This window comes from Dromiciops gliroides, chromosome 5 (genome assembly GCF_019393635.1).
Source record: "Dromiciops gliroides isolate mDroGli1 chromosome 5, mDroGli1.pri, whole genome shotgun sequence".
NCBI lineage: Eukaryota > Metazoa > Chordata > Mammalia > Microbiotheria > Microbiotheriidae > Dromiciops > Dromiciops gliroides.
Window position 1 is genome coordinate 139040319 of NC_057865.1, and position 14511 is coordinate 139054829.

Genomic DNA, 14511 nt, shown 5'->3' on the forward strand with positions numbered 1-14511 from the left:
AGCACAGTCCTAAATTCCATATCCAAAATACATCTTGGATTTGATTCACAGACCCTCTGGCATCTTTGAGATTCCTTGCTGGACTGGTAGGCTGCAACATCTCATCTGCAGTTTTGGATCCAAGATTGCAATGGCTCCAATTCCTGGGTCTGGTGAGTCTGATGAGGAAGTGGCTCCAATGGAGTTCACTGCCCCATACCTGAATCTGAGAAACTGAGGACAAAAGAAATAGAACCGAAGCAGAAATGCCCCAAGCCAAGAAAATCATCTGAAGAGAGGGCTAAGAGGCAGAGTAAGGGGAGGATTTCCCTTTCTCTCTCAGATGTTCAGATGAGGGTATATATGCCATGGGTGAAACATGATCTTTACCCTCTGTGACCATCATGGGAAAAAAACAAAACAACTTCCAGGAAGGAAGGCATATTCCAGTCTGGCAGTTTGTAAAGAAACAGCCTGTTTTGACTATGCAGCCAGTGAACAGAGAACTATTTCTATTCCCTTGGTTGCAGGATGCAGGTTGCCTCCATGTTAGGCAATAAGGGCATGCACCAAAACCATTAGTGGGGATATCCTTTAATCTCTTAGTGCCTTAGGCAAGTTTAAGATGATAAATTTCAGAGAAAGTGATTACCAATTTTAGGAGAGGGAATTTCTGTACCCATGAGTCTCCTATATCAGTGAATTACTAGGTCCTGCTCCCTTTTTTACCTCCTCAGAACCTAACTCAACATCTTGTATATTGTAGGAACTTAATAAATACTTGATGAATCAAAGAATGAACAAAGGTTTAGATTCCAGCCCATGAAAAACTGTAGAAGAATTTTCTAACATTGAGAAGTTAGAAAACCAATGCAGTAAATACTTTTTTTTTTCTTTTATAATCAAGATTTTATTAGTTCGTTTGGTCATCAGTACATAGACACTGAATAAATTGTACATTTAAAAAATGCTAGAAAAGTCTAAAAATTATGTAGTTGTAATTCTTTTCTAAACTGTTATTCCAGTGACTTTCTTATTTTAAATTTGGAGGCAACTCTCCCTAAAAAGAGGTTATCAAATACCAGCATCCTGAATATGGATAAGGTATTATGTCTTTTACAAATCAAAATTATACTAATTCTATATCTGAGAAAACTATACTCATTATACACATTTTCCAGTCTTTTACAGCACATTAACAAAATTACTGGAAAAAAATTGTACCACCACTACCAAAGATGACAATGTCACACATAGCACACAATTTTGAAAGGGAGATCCAACATCAGGGGGCAGTTTTATTTAGGAAACAATTTATTTAGGAAACTGAAAGACAAGATGGATACAGATTAATTAAAATAAGAACTTTAAAATTCATGGTCACAACTCCAAATTGTTATTTATGCTTCATTTAATATAATGTAAAAACTGTCTATGGAATGTTCATCCTATGCACAAGAATGCAACATCTTCCTAACCAACATTCTATTAATTTCTGGTTGTATTAAAACAAACAAACAAAAACCAACTGACAACCAGCACACAATTTTACCTCTTTAAATAGGACTCTAAATAAAGCCACTTTAGATTGGCTCACACTTATCTAAATGTTTTAAAAAATTAATGTGATGAGGTGGGATTGCCTCCTTAAAAATTGTGTTTCTAGAGCTACTAAAAAACTGGCATTTACAAAATAGTTGATAAAAATATTCCTCTGAATTGTACAAGAAGGGAGGTAACAGGGACAATTGTTTAAAAGACTTGGTATGAGATGTTATTCAGATTTTGGTTTCTTTTTCTCCTGCTGAATCAGAGACTGGAACCTCTTCATTTTAGTTTCTCCATTTTCTGCAGGCAATTCATCTTTATTTTCTTCTTGGTTAGTAGCTTCAGTTTGTTTTCCTTTTGCTCCTTTTTTCCTTTTGTGTGAACTTTTTTGTCCTCAGATTTATCCTTCCCTGCTGTCTTTTTGGGCTTGGGTTCAACCTTTGTAAGGACTGGTTTAGCTGACAATCTGGCAGATCTCCTCTTGGGCTCCTCCTTTACTTCCCCTTCTGCAGAGTTGACCTTCCTCTTGGGCATCTTGGCTGCGAGTATGGATCAGCTCCCTCTCCCCACACACGGGCGAGCACCGGCGGGAGCGACTAGGGTATGGGGTCGGAGGGAAAAGGCCGCGGCCGCTTCTTCTCAAGCAGGGCTGCTGGGCCTCGACGCTCCTCCTCCCGCCGCTGGGCTACTAGGACCCGCAGCGGGAGCAGTCCAGAGAACTAGATGGAACCGGATTGGAATCTGCAGTAAATACTTAATATTGAAGATGGAATACTACAAAGCCTCTTTCTGCTTTTCCTCAGGCTTAAACCTGAATTGTTAATTACCTTTTCCACTCCTTTGTTTTTTGTATCAGGTAAATCACCAAATCTTGTCAATTCTTTCCCTGTAATATCTCAAGAATATGCTGATTCTTTCTTTCCTTTGGAGATCTTACTGTCAGATAAAAATTGAATATGTGTTGCTTCTTTTATGCCCTTGATCATGCCATTTCCCTGTCTCTTATGCCCATTCACCTCCTCTTTATCTATGCAGATTCTACTCTTCTTTCAAGGCCTTGCCTGTGTCACAATTTATGAAGCATTCATGGTTAATTACAGTCTATGGGAATCTCTCTCAGCTCTGAATTGATCTTTTATTGTCTGTATCTTTCATTTGACAGTTAATCAAGCATTGCCATCTAACCTGTATATATATATTTGTCTCCTACACTAGATCATAAGCTTCCTGTGTACCAGGACCATGTCTTATACTATACATATAGTAAACCTTAATCCATGGACAAATAAATTAATATCAAGGACTTTAAAAAATTCTTCTCATTTAGTAGATCTGTGATAGAAATAGTTGAGCAATGAAGAAGAATGAGCACTGACTGCCGTTTTCATGATTAAAATATCTGCCCCAAGGTACACATTTCTCTTTCCACATCACCATAACAAATAAAGACTCTTTCACTGGAGCAAATCATTATTTGTTTTCCACTTGGTGAGGTCCCCAAAATCTACTGTCAGTAGGGAAGGGAGATTATTAAAGCCTGTGAATCCCTGTTCCATAAAGCTCAAAATAAACCATGTTCAAGCCAGTACACCACTGTCCAGGGCATTTTCTGTAACTGCTTCAAAGTGCTGAGAAACAGCAGTGAGTTAAAAGATTTCACCGAAGCTTATGTAAGCTTTGGTGTTTTAGACTAGGGATTTTCCCAAGTAGTTTAGTAATGTAAAATTTTCCACCTCTTAAGAGAGAAGTTGTAAGTCATTTCCAATAATGAATAAAAAATGCTTCTAATTGTACCTTATCAACCTATTTTCTATTGAAATGTTAGAATATGCTTTATATTAAGGATATGATATTTTAATATAACAACATGAACAAATTTCTCCTTTAGTTCAACTCCTTAAAAATCTTCCATTATTTTGTCCTTACACTTAATTGCTCTCTTGTAACAAGTTAAACATTTTATCATATAAATTAACCCATTTAAGTCTTTAGCTGTCATTCAAAAAATTCCAGCATTAGTACATTAAATATACTCAACTAGTGAGCATAAATTAATCACTAATTATGATTTTATTTAAACACACATTTATTTTATTGATTAATAATAATGATACTGGCTAACCTTTGTAGAGTGCATACTATGTGGTAGGCACTCTGCTGAGGGCTTTACAAATATTGTCTCATTTGAGTTTCACAACAGCTTTGAGAGGTAGATTCTTTTATTATCTCTATTTTACAGATGAGGAAACTGAGGCAAACAATGGTTAAGTGACTTGCCCAGGTTCACACAGCTAGTCAGTGTCTGAGGACAGATTGGAATGTAGTTCTTCATTACTTCATGTCCAATGATCTATTCACTTTGCCATTTAGCTGTCCCTAATGTTAGTAAAGGAGATATCAAGTCCAGACCAAAATTCACTAATGATTCAATCAACTATATCATCCATTAAACACCTTCATTCTTCTGGGTACTTAAAGGGTTTTTTTTAATAGTCTCAGTCTTTAAGTTAACAGGAGATTATAATTTGAATAGAAATTATTAAGAATTAAGTTCAAAGCCCCCTCCCCACCCTAATTATTAAGGATAGTTCAAATTCTTGAAAGTTTTTAATGAACTGTTAACTGTCATCACTGTGGAGAATTCTACATAAAGTGCCTGAAGGTGATTGAGTAGAAAAATTGAGTGAAAAAGTGAGTAGTAATAAATAATTCTTTAAAACATGAAAATGTGAAAGCCTAAAATGACACTGACATTAGAAGATAAAAGAATATTAGCAATGTTAACATTTATTGATTTACTTTTGTATAGTCATGTGCTATAATGTGAACAGTAATTTCCTGGTCATTTAGTGAATTATAAATGCTTTTTCTTTTATAACTCTATATTTTATTTCTGACTGCATATTTTAAATCTTTGTAGCACTTAAAAAAGCCTTTTACCTTAGGTAGTCATAACAGTTTATTAGATCTCTTTCTAAGTGTAATTTGTATTAAATCTATTTTAAAGATTAGTAACTTTAAGAACAAAGCCTGTGTTCAACCTTATCTTCTCTTACATTCAGTAGTTATAAATGTTTTGTGATTTTTAAAAACATATTTTTGGTAGTATCAATTCTGCCTCTACAAAAATAGAAGATCTTTTACCAAACCCTCTACAGCAAGCCAATGAAAGCTGAAATTCCATAAGAAAGCAAATGCCATAAATTGATCAAATTTAGAGTGAAGGGAGTCTTAGAAAGAATTTAATTGATTTTTATTGATGAGAGACCAAAGAAGTGAGTTGGCAGAGGAGTGGTACACAAGAGAAGTTCAATTTGCCTTTCCTCAATGGAAAGTTGAGGTCTAACTTATGCTTCTTTATTCTGTTCATGAGTGGAGGGTGTCTGCCCTAATATCAGGTTTTTCTTGGGACAGAGGGTCCTGAAAGCTGGATCAAGGGAAGCAGTGTCATACAGTAGAAAGAGTATTGACTCTAGATCAAAGGAAATTGATTTGAATCTTGCCTCTGATGTTTCCTGCCTGTATGAGTCTTAGACTAAATTACTTAATCTTCCTGGGTCTCAGTTTCCCCAAATGAGGATATGATAGATGATTAGCCTTTGGGGTCCCATATGACTCCATAATTATGATCCTAAGTGTTCTAGTATTCACTAGCTCTAGGAAGATGTTCAGGTTTTTCTTCCTTCACATTTCTAAATTCATGTTGACTTCAGGGCATTTTAATATTTCACATTAATTCATTGTCTCCTTAAGTCTAATTCAATTCAGTTCACTTTGGTTTGATTAAACAAACATTCATCAAGCACTTCTCTGTGTAAATCACAAGTGAGGTAGCTCCTATCCTTGAGGAGCTTGTATTCTCCTGGAAAATACAGCATATACCAATAAATAGATACAACTATCAGAGGGGAGAGAATATTAATAATATAGGGGTGGAGGGGGGAATCCTGAAACTTCACCTGCAGGACTTGGCATCTGACCTTATCCTTGAAGGAAGTGAAAGATTCTGAAATATAGAAGTAGAGAGGGAATGCAATCCAGGCCTTGATGACAGCTTGTGCAAATGCATGGAAACAGAAGAAGGAATGTTCATTTTACAAAGCACTTAGTTTGGCCTGAAAGATTTTAACAGCAATGATTAGCATGATGGTGTGGTTACTGATCCAGAGCCAGACATCCTGGAGATTGAAGTCACATGGGCCTTAGGAAGCGTTGCTAACAAGGCTAGTGGAAATGATAGAATTCCAGTTATGCCATTTAAAATCCTAAAAGATGATTCTGTTAAAATGTTGCACTCAGTATGTCAGCAAATGTGGAAAATTCAACTATGGCCACTGGACTGGGAAAAAACAATTCATATCCCAACCCTAAAGAAGGACAATGCCAAGGAATTTTCAAATTATTAAATAGTTGTGCTCATTTCACATGCCATCAAGGTTACAGTTAAGATTTTGCAAACTAGGCTTTAGCAATATGTGAACCAAGAATTAGCAGGAGAACAGGCTGGTTTTTGAAGAGGCAGAGGAACTAGAGACCAAATTGTCACCATTTCCTGGATTATGGGGCAATCAAAGAGTTCCAGAAAAACAACTACTTCTGCTTCCTTGACTACACTAAAGCCTTTGTGTGGATCACAACAAAATGTGGTGAGATCTCGAAGTGATAGAAGTCCCAGATCATCTTCCTTCTTTCCTGGGGAACTGGCATGTAGTCCAAGAAGCAACAGTTAGAACCAAACATAGAACAATGGATTGATTTAAGATTCAGAAAAGAAGTATCACAATACTGCATATTGTCACCTTATTTAACTTTTATCTCATGTGAATACATCACATGAAATGCCAGGTTGGATAAATAAAAAGCTAGAATTAAGATTGCCAAAAGAAATGTCAACAATTTCAGATATGCGGATGATAATCACTCTAATGGGAGAAAGTGAAGAGGAATTAAGAAATTTATTGATGAGGGTGAAAGAAGAGAATGTAAAAGCTGGCTTGGAAATTAACATAAAATCACTGAGATCATGGCAATTGGCCCCATCACTTCCTGAAAAATAGAGAGAGAAGAAATGAAAGCAGTATCAGATTTTATTCTCTTGGACTCAAAGATCACTGAAGATGGTGACTACAGCCATGAAATTAAAAGACAATTTTTCCTTAGATGGAAAGCTATGGCAAATCTGCAAAGTATACTCAAAGGCAGAGATATCACCCTGCTAACAAAGGTCCATGTAGTCAAAACTATGGTTATTCCAGTAGCAATCTAAGGCTGTGACAGTTGGACTATAAGGAAAACTGAGAGCCAAAAAATTGACACTTTCAAATTGTGCTGCTGAAGAAGATTTTTGAGAATCTATTGGACAGCAAGGAGATCAGATCAGTCAATAATTAAGGAAATTAATTCAAATTATTCACCAGAAGGCCAAATATTGAACCTGAAGATTAGATCCTTTGGCTACATAATGAGAAGATGGGACTCATTGGAAAAGACTCTGATGTTGGGAAAGATTGAAGGCAGAAGGAAAAGGAGATGGCAAAGGATGAGATGGATAGATAGTGTCAAGGAAACAATGAACATGAACTTGGGCAGACTTTTGAGAGATAGTTAAGGATAGAAGGGCCTGGCTTGCTATGGTTCACAGGTCACAAAGAGTTGGATACAACTGAAAAACAATACAAGAATGTGTGAATAAAAGTATGATGAATTTTACAAAGGTATGTCAGAGCCAGATGGTGGACAATTTCAATTTTCTGTCTAAAAAGTTTATATTCTTATCTAAAGGTAGATATCACGTATGTAAAAAAGTTACATTTCAAAGTCCTGTTTTAAGAAATTTGATTTGGCAGCTATATGCAGGATAAATTAAGGAGGTTTATGATTGAAGCTGTGGGCTGCTAGAAAGCTCAGTGGATTGAGTGATGGGCCTAGATTCAGGAAGACCTGAGTTAAAATCCAGCCTCAGAAACCTACTAGTAATGCTGAGCAAGTCACTTAACCTGTTTTCCTTAATCAATTGGTGAAAGAAATGGAAAACCATTCCAGTATCTTTGCCAAGGAGTGGATTGGTGTACTCTGGTCCACAGGGTTATGAATAGGCAGACAATTATATGGCTGAACAACAACAACAACGATTGGAACCAGAGATCCTAATTTTGGAACCCAGTGCAGTAGTCTAAGTGATGAAGGCCCAAAATAGAGTAGTACCTATGTTAATGTGGAGATAATAACAGATATGGAGGTGTGAAGGTAGAAGTGACAAAATTTATCAGCTGCTCTATGTGAAGAGAGAGTAAAGAGTTTAATATGTTTGTGAAATTTTGAACCGGAGTGATGGAAGGATATTTGTGCCTTCAGCAAAAATAGGGAAGTCTGAAGGAATGATGTATTTTATATTAAGTTTGAGATGCTTATGAAAAACCCAGGTGAAGATGTCCTACAGGCAGTTGGGAATGTAAGATTGCTACTCATGAGAAAGATTAATGCTGGAAATGTAGCCAATATGGAGATGGCAGTTGAACACAAGGCAGCCAATGAGATAACAAAAAAGAGAGTGTAGAGATTGAAGAGAAAAGGGGCTGCAGCTTTGTATGTACCCATTACTAGAGGGGAGAAGACAGATGGTGACCTAGAAAAGGAGACTAATGTTGGAGAGCTATAAAGAGAATCATTGTGAGTTTGGTATCACAGACAGTTAAAGAGGAGAAAGGTTTTAGTAGGATAGCATGGGCTCACAATGTCAAGAGCTGCAAGTTAAAAAAAAAAGTATTGAAAAAATAGCACTAAAAAGGGGGGGAGGGCAGCTAGGTGGCACAGTGGATAAAGCACTGGCCCTGGATTCAGGAGGATCTGAGTTCAAATCTAGGCTCAGACACTTGCCACTTACTAGCTGTGTGACCCTAGGCAAGTCACTTAACCCTTATTGCCCAGCAAAAAAAAAAAAAAAGAAAGAAAAAGTAGCACTAATGTCAGCATTGCAGATATCTTAAATAACCTTAAGAGAGAAAATTCCAGTGAAAGATGGAATGGGAAGCTAAATTATAATGAGTTGAAAAAGAATTGAGAAACATTGAATTTGAGGTAAAGAGTCTAGACCCTTTCTGGTAGTCTCCTATCCTTATGTCACTGTTAGGTTTTAGAATAAACAAGGTATCAAAAAGAAGCTAAAGAAAAAGTGCATTGCCAAAAATGTGATAGATCAGTTTCTCCACTTTCTATTCCATCTTCTAAAGATCCTTGTTTCAATCATGACACCTTATCCAATTGGTAGTCAAGGAGGAGTCTTCTTCATTAGGTTTCTGCTCCTTGGTATAGTACAGTGAGAATTTCCAATTACATTTGTGTAAAGGAAATAATTGTGTTTTGGAAGATGTTTTAAGGACCAGGTTAAGATATTTCACAAGGGTACCATCTCTTATTAGGATTTTTTCCCCCTCCTTACTCTGTCTATAGATTTATCATATGGTCACTCCTAATACTGTTTCTAAGTCATAACGTAGTACAACTCTTTCAGAAATCCCTATATGCTACTGAAAACAAAACATATTATCTAAGAAGTACAGTACAATACAAATAACATGTAACATGCTTAATAATGGATAATTCTCCTACCATCATTCTAAAATATTAATTTTCTTGAAATGATATGAACTATTCTGGATTAAGTTCTAAATAGAACATATCTCGTGATGGTATGTTTTTTTATAAATATCATAGGTACCATTCTTTAGAAAGCTTGAACAGCAAATTTCCACTTTCAAAATGAACATTTATTTTTATTATCATTGGGGAATCAGAGAATTTTATAGAGAACATATATTGAGAATCAGGTGTTCATTGAGAACTCTTCAGTGCAAGGAGTGGATTGGTCTTTGCTTATTAAATACTAAATTTTAAATAGAAACCTCTTTGTTAAATGACAAGTGTTGGTTCCCAAATGATTTTGTAAAAGGCAAGAAGACTACAAATACTAGGAAAAGTTTAAGTAATAATGTGAATTTTATGAGTCTCTATGTAGCAAATCTGTTTGATTCAATGTTTGCCTTCTAGGGGTTCCATATCTTTAGTTGACACGTTTTAGTATCCTGGGACAATATAAAAATAGAAGAGAAAAGCTTGTAAAGTTAGTAGTAGAAAACCTATAGGAAAAATGCTAAGGAATATGATTAGAATTCTGTTAATTTTTTTTTTTTTTTAGTGAGGCAGTTGGGGTTAAGTGACTTGCCCAAAGTCACACAGCTAGTAAGTGTTAAGTGTCTGAGGCTGGATTTGAACTCAGGTACTTCGGACTCCAGGGTCGGTGCTCTATCCACTACGCCATCTAGCTGCCCCTGTTAATTCTTATACTTAATAAAAACAATGTGGTTGTGGTAGATAGAGAATCAGGATCAGGAAGACTTGAGTTCAGGTACCGTCTAAGATGGGTTATATGAACCTGAGCAGGTCACTTAAATGCTCAGTTGTTCAGGCAACCTAAGAATAAATAATAATAATAATAATAATAATAATAATAATAATAATAATAATAATAATAATAATAATAATCTAACATTTATATACTACTTACTTTGTGCCAGACACTGTACTAAACACCTTACAATTATTACAATTTGATCCTTAAAATAACTCTGGGACATAGGTCCGATTATTATCCCTATTTTACTGATGGGGAAACTGAGGCAAACAAATTAAGTGACTTGCACAGGATCACATAGCTAGTATCTGAGGCTGAACTTGAACTCATAAATTCCTGAATCTTGACCTCATGCTAGATCTACTTTGCCACCTTTCTGCCACTTCTAAATTATGGATATAAATTAGGAGAAGTATTTTCTTTATCAGGAATTCCCTATACCAATGAACCTATCAGATTTGGTCAAGGTTTGATTTGTTTAAATGAGTGATTCTCAAACTTTTTGGTCTCAGGCTACCTTTAGTCTCTTAAAATTTATTAAAGACTGCCCCCTCAAAAAAACCCACAACTTTTGTTTGTGTGGGTTATTTCTAATCATATTTGCTTTTATATAAATTAAAATGTTTTAGTATTGTTATGAAAATAATTTTGGCTTTGCAGACCTCCTGAAAGGGTCTCAATAACCACACTTTGAGAATAGTTTGATAAATTATACCAAACAATAAGGTTGACTGATTTTTCCATTAAACTAACTGAAAATTATAGGCAGAAACTACATATTATATTTCCTTTTAATTTCATTTTCCAGATACTAATCTTAAGGCAAGTTTCAGAATCTGTGGCATCATGCCCTATGACTCATACATCTGCATCTCTTTCAATGTGCAGCATAGTGCATTGTACATTTGTCATTTCTATCAACTGATGAATCTGTGATCTCATCAAGGTGGGTGCTCCTTCCCTACACCAATGCACATCTCAGTCCATCTATATCTTCTCATCCTGTATGACTCTTGCTCATGTGTTCCTGTAAATTGTCCACAATGTATTTTTAGCCTCCAAATGTGCTAAGGGTCTTCCTCTAGATTTTTCAAAAGTTCATGGATACCATCAGATTATATGAGCAATTCAGCATTATCCCTCACTTTTGCTACATGACCAGTCTATCTTTCTTTCTAGTTATATACCTCTTTGTTAGGGTCTCTTATTAGGAACCTAGTAAATCTTTATTAAATCTAACAAAGATCCTTTTCTTAAAATAAAATGCTTTCTTTTATCCACTTATATATTTATAGTTTATGGTATATAAAATTTTCAAGAGTAGGAACTATCATGCTTTTGTAATTATACCTTCAGCACTTACGTGCTGAGCACATGATAATAGTTGCTTATGAGTATTTGTTGATGGGCTATTTTTTTGTTTTTTAAAGAATAAATTGAACCATGTGTAACAAGCCTAAAGAAAATCAGACAAGGTTGCAATATAGTTATACTCTCTATCTTTCTATCTCTTCTTGATTTTTATTAGAGTCTATTTGTCCTGTTTGTTATTTCCTAACTTCAAGATTTTGGGGATAAGTTTTGGCCAAGTAGGGTGAAAACAAAACAAAACAAGTAAAGTATATTGAGTTAAGGTTTTTAATGTAGTCTAAATGAATTTATTTCAACCTATTAAGGCCCCACAGTGGCTTCCAAGGCAATTTATAGTGGTACTCTACCATGTTGACAATAATTAAGTGAACTTTTTTTAAACATTAAGAGCATTAGATGATTTTTGGCTACTTAGAGTGTCAGTAAATTCCTCTGTTATCTACAATAAGCACTGGATTTTGGATTCAGAGAACCTTGATTCCAGTCCAGCTTTTCTCACTACCTTTGTGACTTTCATCAAACTCTCTGGTCCTCAATTCTTTCGTCTGTAAAATGATGGAGCTTGGATTAGACAAACTCTGAAGTCTCTTCCAGTTCTTAATCAATGACATATGACCCAGTGATCTAATGTGATTCTCCAGATAGGGCTCTCTAATCCAATCCTTTGTGTGTTTGTGAATCTGGAACAGTGAATGATTTAGTGAAATAGAAATAGATATACAGAGCACATTATTTATTGCGTATCTGTGGGGCAGGGGATGATTGCCAGGAAGATATCAGGTATCTGATGGACATTCTTAGAGTAAGGAGGGAATCAGCCATTGGAGTTAACTTTGTGTTCATAGTGTTTTTGAGAAGGACATCTGAATGCAGATCTTCAGAACAGATTGAATGTTAATTTGTAGGGAGTGGGTTCTAGAGCCAGACAGGAGTCTTTTCTGTGAAACTAGTAACGTTTGTTGTGAACTCTCAATTCTGGAACAAATCTTCCTAGAGCAATAATTTTGGTTCCTCGGATATATAAAACCTTGATATAGAAATGAGGTCTGTTTGTCCTTCAAGGAGAACAAAGAATGCTTAGTGAGAAGCCGAGAGACCCAGAATTTGATCTGGCTTTAATTAGTGACAACCGTGTCTCTCTCCCTTCCTTTCCTATGTTTGTTTCTGCTACTTTGTTGGTGGTTTGTTTTTCTCTGCATTTGTTTCCTTCCATTTTTTCTAATTCTATCCTGTTGGCCTGACAGTGTTGCCCCATATACCCACTAGCTTTCTTTAGTCACATTTAGTGATATCGAGGGTGCAAATTATGCTCTGAATCTTGGTTCAGAGAATGTCATCATTTTATAATGCCACCCATGCAATTAATATGTATTTGTTGAATTCTTTCAGTGCCTTGGGATCATCATCTGTAACACACATAGATATGTCTCTTTGGGCAGGTAACAAAATGTTTTAAATCTATTCAGTGCTATAAAACTAAGAAACAATATGCTGAATAATATACTGGATCCTTTCTGTTATGCCATTTTCATGTCTATGATGAATATCCATGCGATATGTAAGATCATAGTGGAATCTTCTATTGCTTCTGTTAATTAACCTTTAAATAGAACCCAGAATGGGCAAATTTCATGCCAAATTCTATTCTATCAAATCCAACATTTTTTACTTGTCCCCATTTGTTCATTTTTGAATTTAAATCCACTTAGTATCTCAGTATATCATGTTTTAATAGTTTTATGTTCTTTGTGGAATTTTCTTTCTCATATGGGACAACATCTATTTTACACACACACACACACACACACACACACTCTCTCTCTCTCTCTCTCTCACACATATAGTATTAACATAAGCATTTGCTTTCCTGGTGGTAATGGAAGAGGGAAGAAAGGAAGCAGTGGAAGTAGAATAGAGGAGGGTTTCTATAGAAGTCTTCAATAAACTGACATGCGCTCGCTCTCTCTCTCTCTCTCTCTCTCTCTCTCTCTCTCTCTCTCTCGCTCTCGCTCTCGCTCTCTCTCTCTCTCTTGCTCTCTCGCTCTCTTGCTCTCTCGCTCTCTCGCTCTCTCTCTCTCAAATTATTATACCTGTTATTAGACCCTTTTAGCCAGGTACCATGTCTCATAGCCTTGAATTCTCAACCTTACCCCAGTGGCGAATCTAGTATATAATATATAATAGGTCCTTTAAAAATGTTTGCTCAATTAATAATTAGCAAATTGATGAAATGTTACTTCTATAACATCATGATTTTTAAGAAGAGATTTAAAATCACTTAATAAAGCTGGCAAGGTTTTATATGCCTTACTTCTTTTTCTATTGTCCACATTAATCTCCTAATACATAATTTTCTCTAAATTGTTCAAAGTATTATTATTCCTTGAATAATTACAGAGCTCACTAATCCAAATTCTTTCATTTGTCAATTCCCACAGGTCACAATGTTACTTTTGACATATTGCCACTTAAAAGGTTATTTGATAGTTGCATATTTTTAATTTAAATTTCCTAATGCCAAATGGCATCACTTATGTACAAATCATAGCTGATTAATGCCAGAGAATAATTTTACAGCAAGTTAATTGTTTCTGACAGCTATAGTTTTCCCCGTTATCCTAAATGTGTCCTTTGGCTATGAAGGGACCATAGAGATTAAATTGAGAGGAACTACAATGTGAGAAGATGAATAATATTAGAGAAACACCAAAGCTCACAGGAGACAAAAATCCAAAATTAAAATTCTTGCCCTAGATGACAATCCACTAATGGACAACATATGAGTAACAAATAAAATGACAGTGATTTTGTAACTTTAAGTGATTAATCTTATAAGTATCCTTAAGATTTGGTGGGATGAGACCTCTCCCCAGCCCCCACCCTCCTGCCCCATAACTAGAATATGGCTCAGAAAAAGTATACATTTTTTTCAACTAGAATAAGACAAGTAAAACAGGGAATAGACTTCCAGCTCATATACATCAAGAAAATATACTCTTATAAGGAAATACAGGCACTGGCAGAAAGAAGCATGATTAAGGCAGAAAGAAGAAATATTACTATCGATGTATACTACAGACTACTTGAATAGAAAGACAATACAAACTTGAATAACTGCTGGGAGTTCACTCTCTCCTCATTGTCTGTGTCCTTAAAGCAGAGATCAATTATTTTCTGGCATAGGCATTTTCTAGACTTTTGGC

The 14511-nt window shown here is 35.5% G+C and overlaps 1 pseudogene; it reads right to left on the minus strand.

Moving 5' to 3' along the window:
* Positions 1-1753: 1753 nt before the first annotated feature.
* LOC122729444 lies at positions 1754-2214 on the minus strand (annotated as a pseudogene).
* Between the last annotated feature and the right edge of the window lie 12297 nt (positions 2215-14511).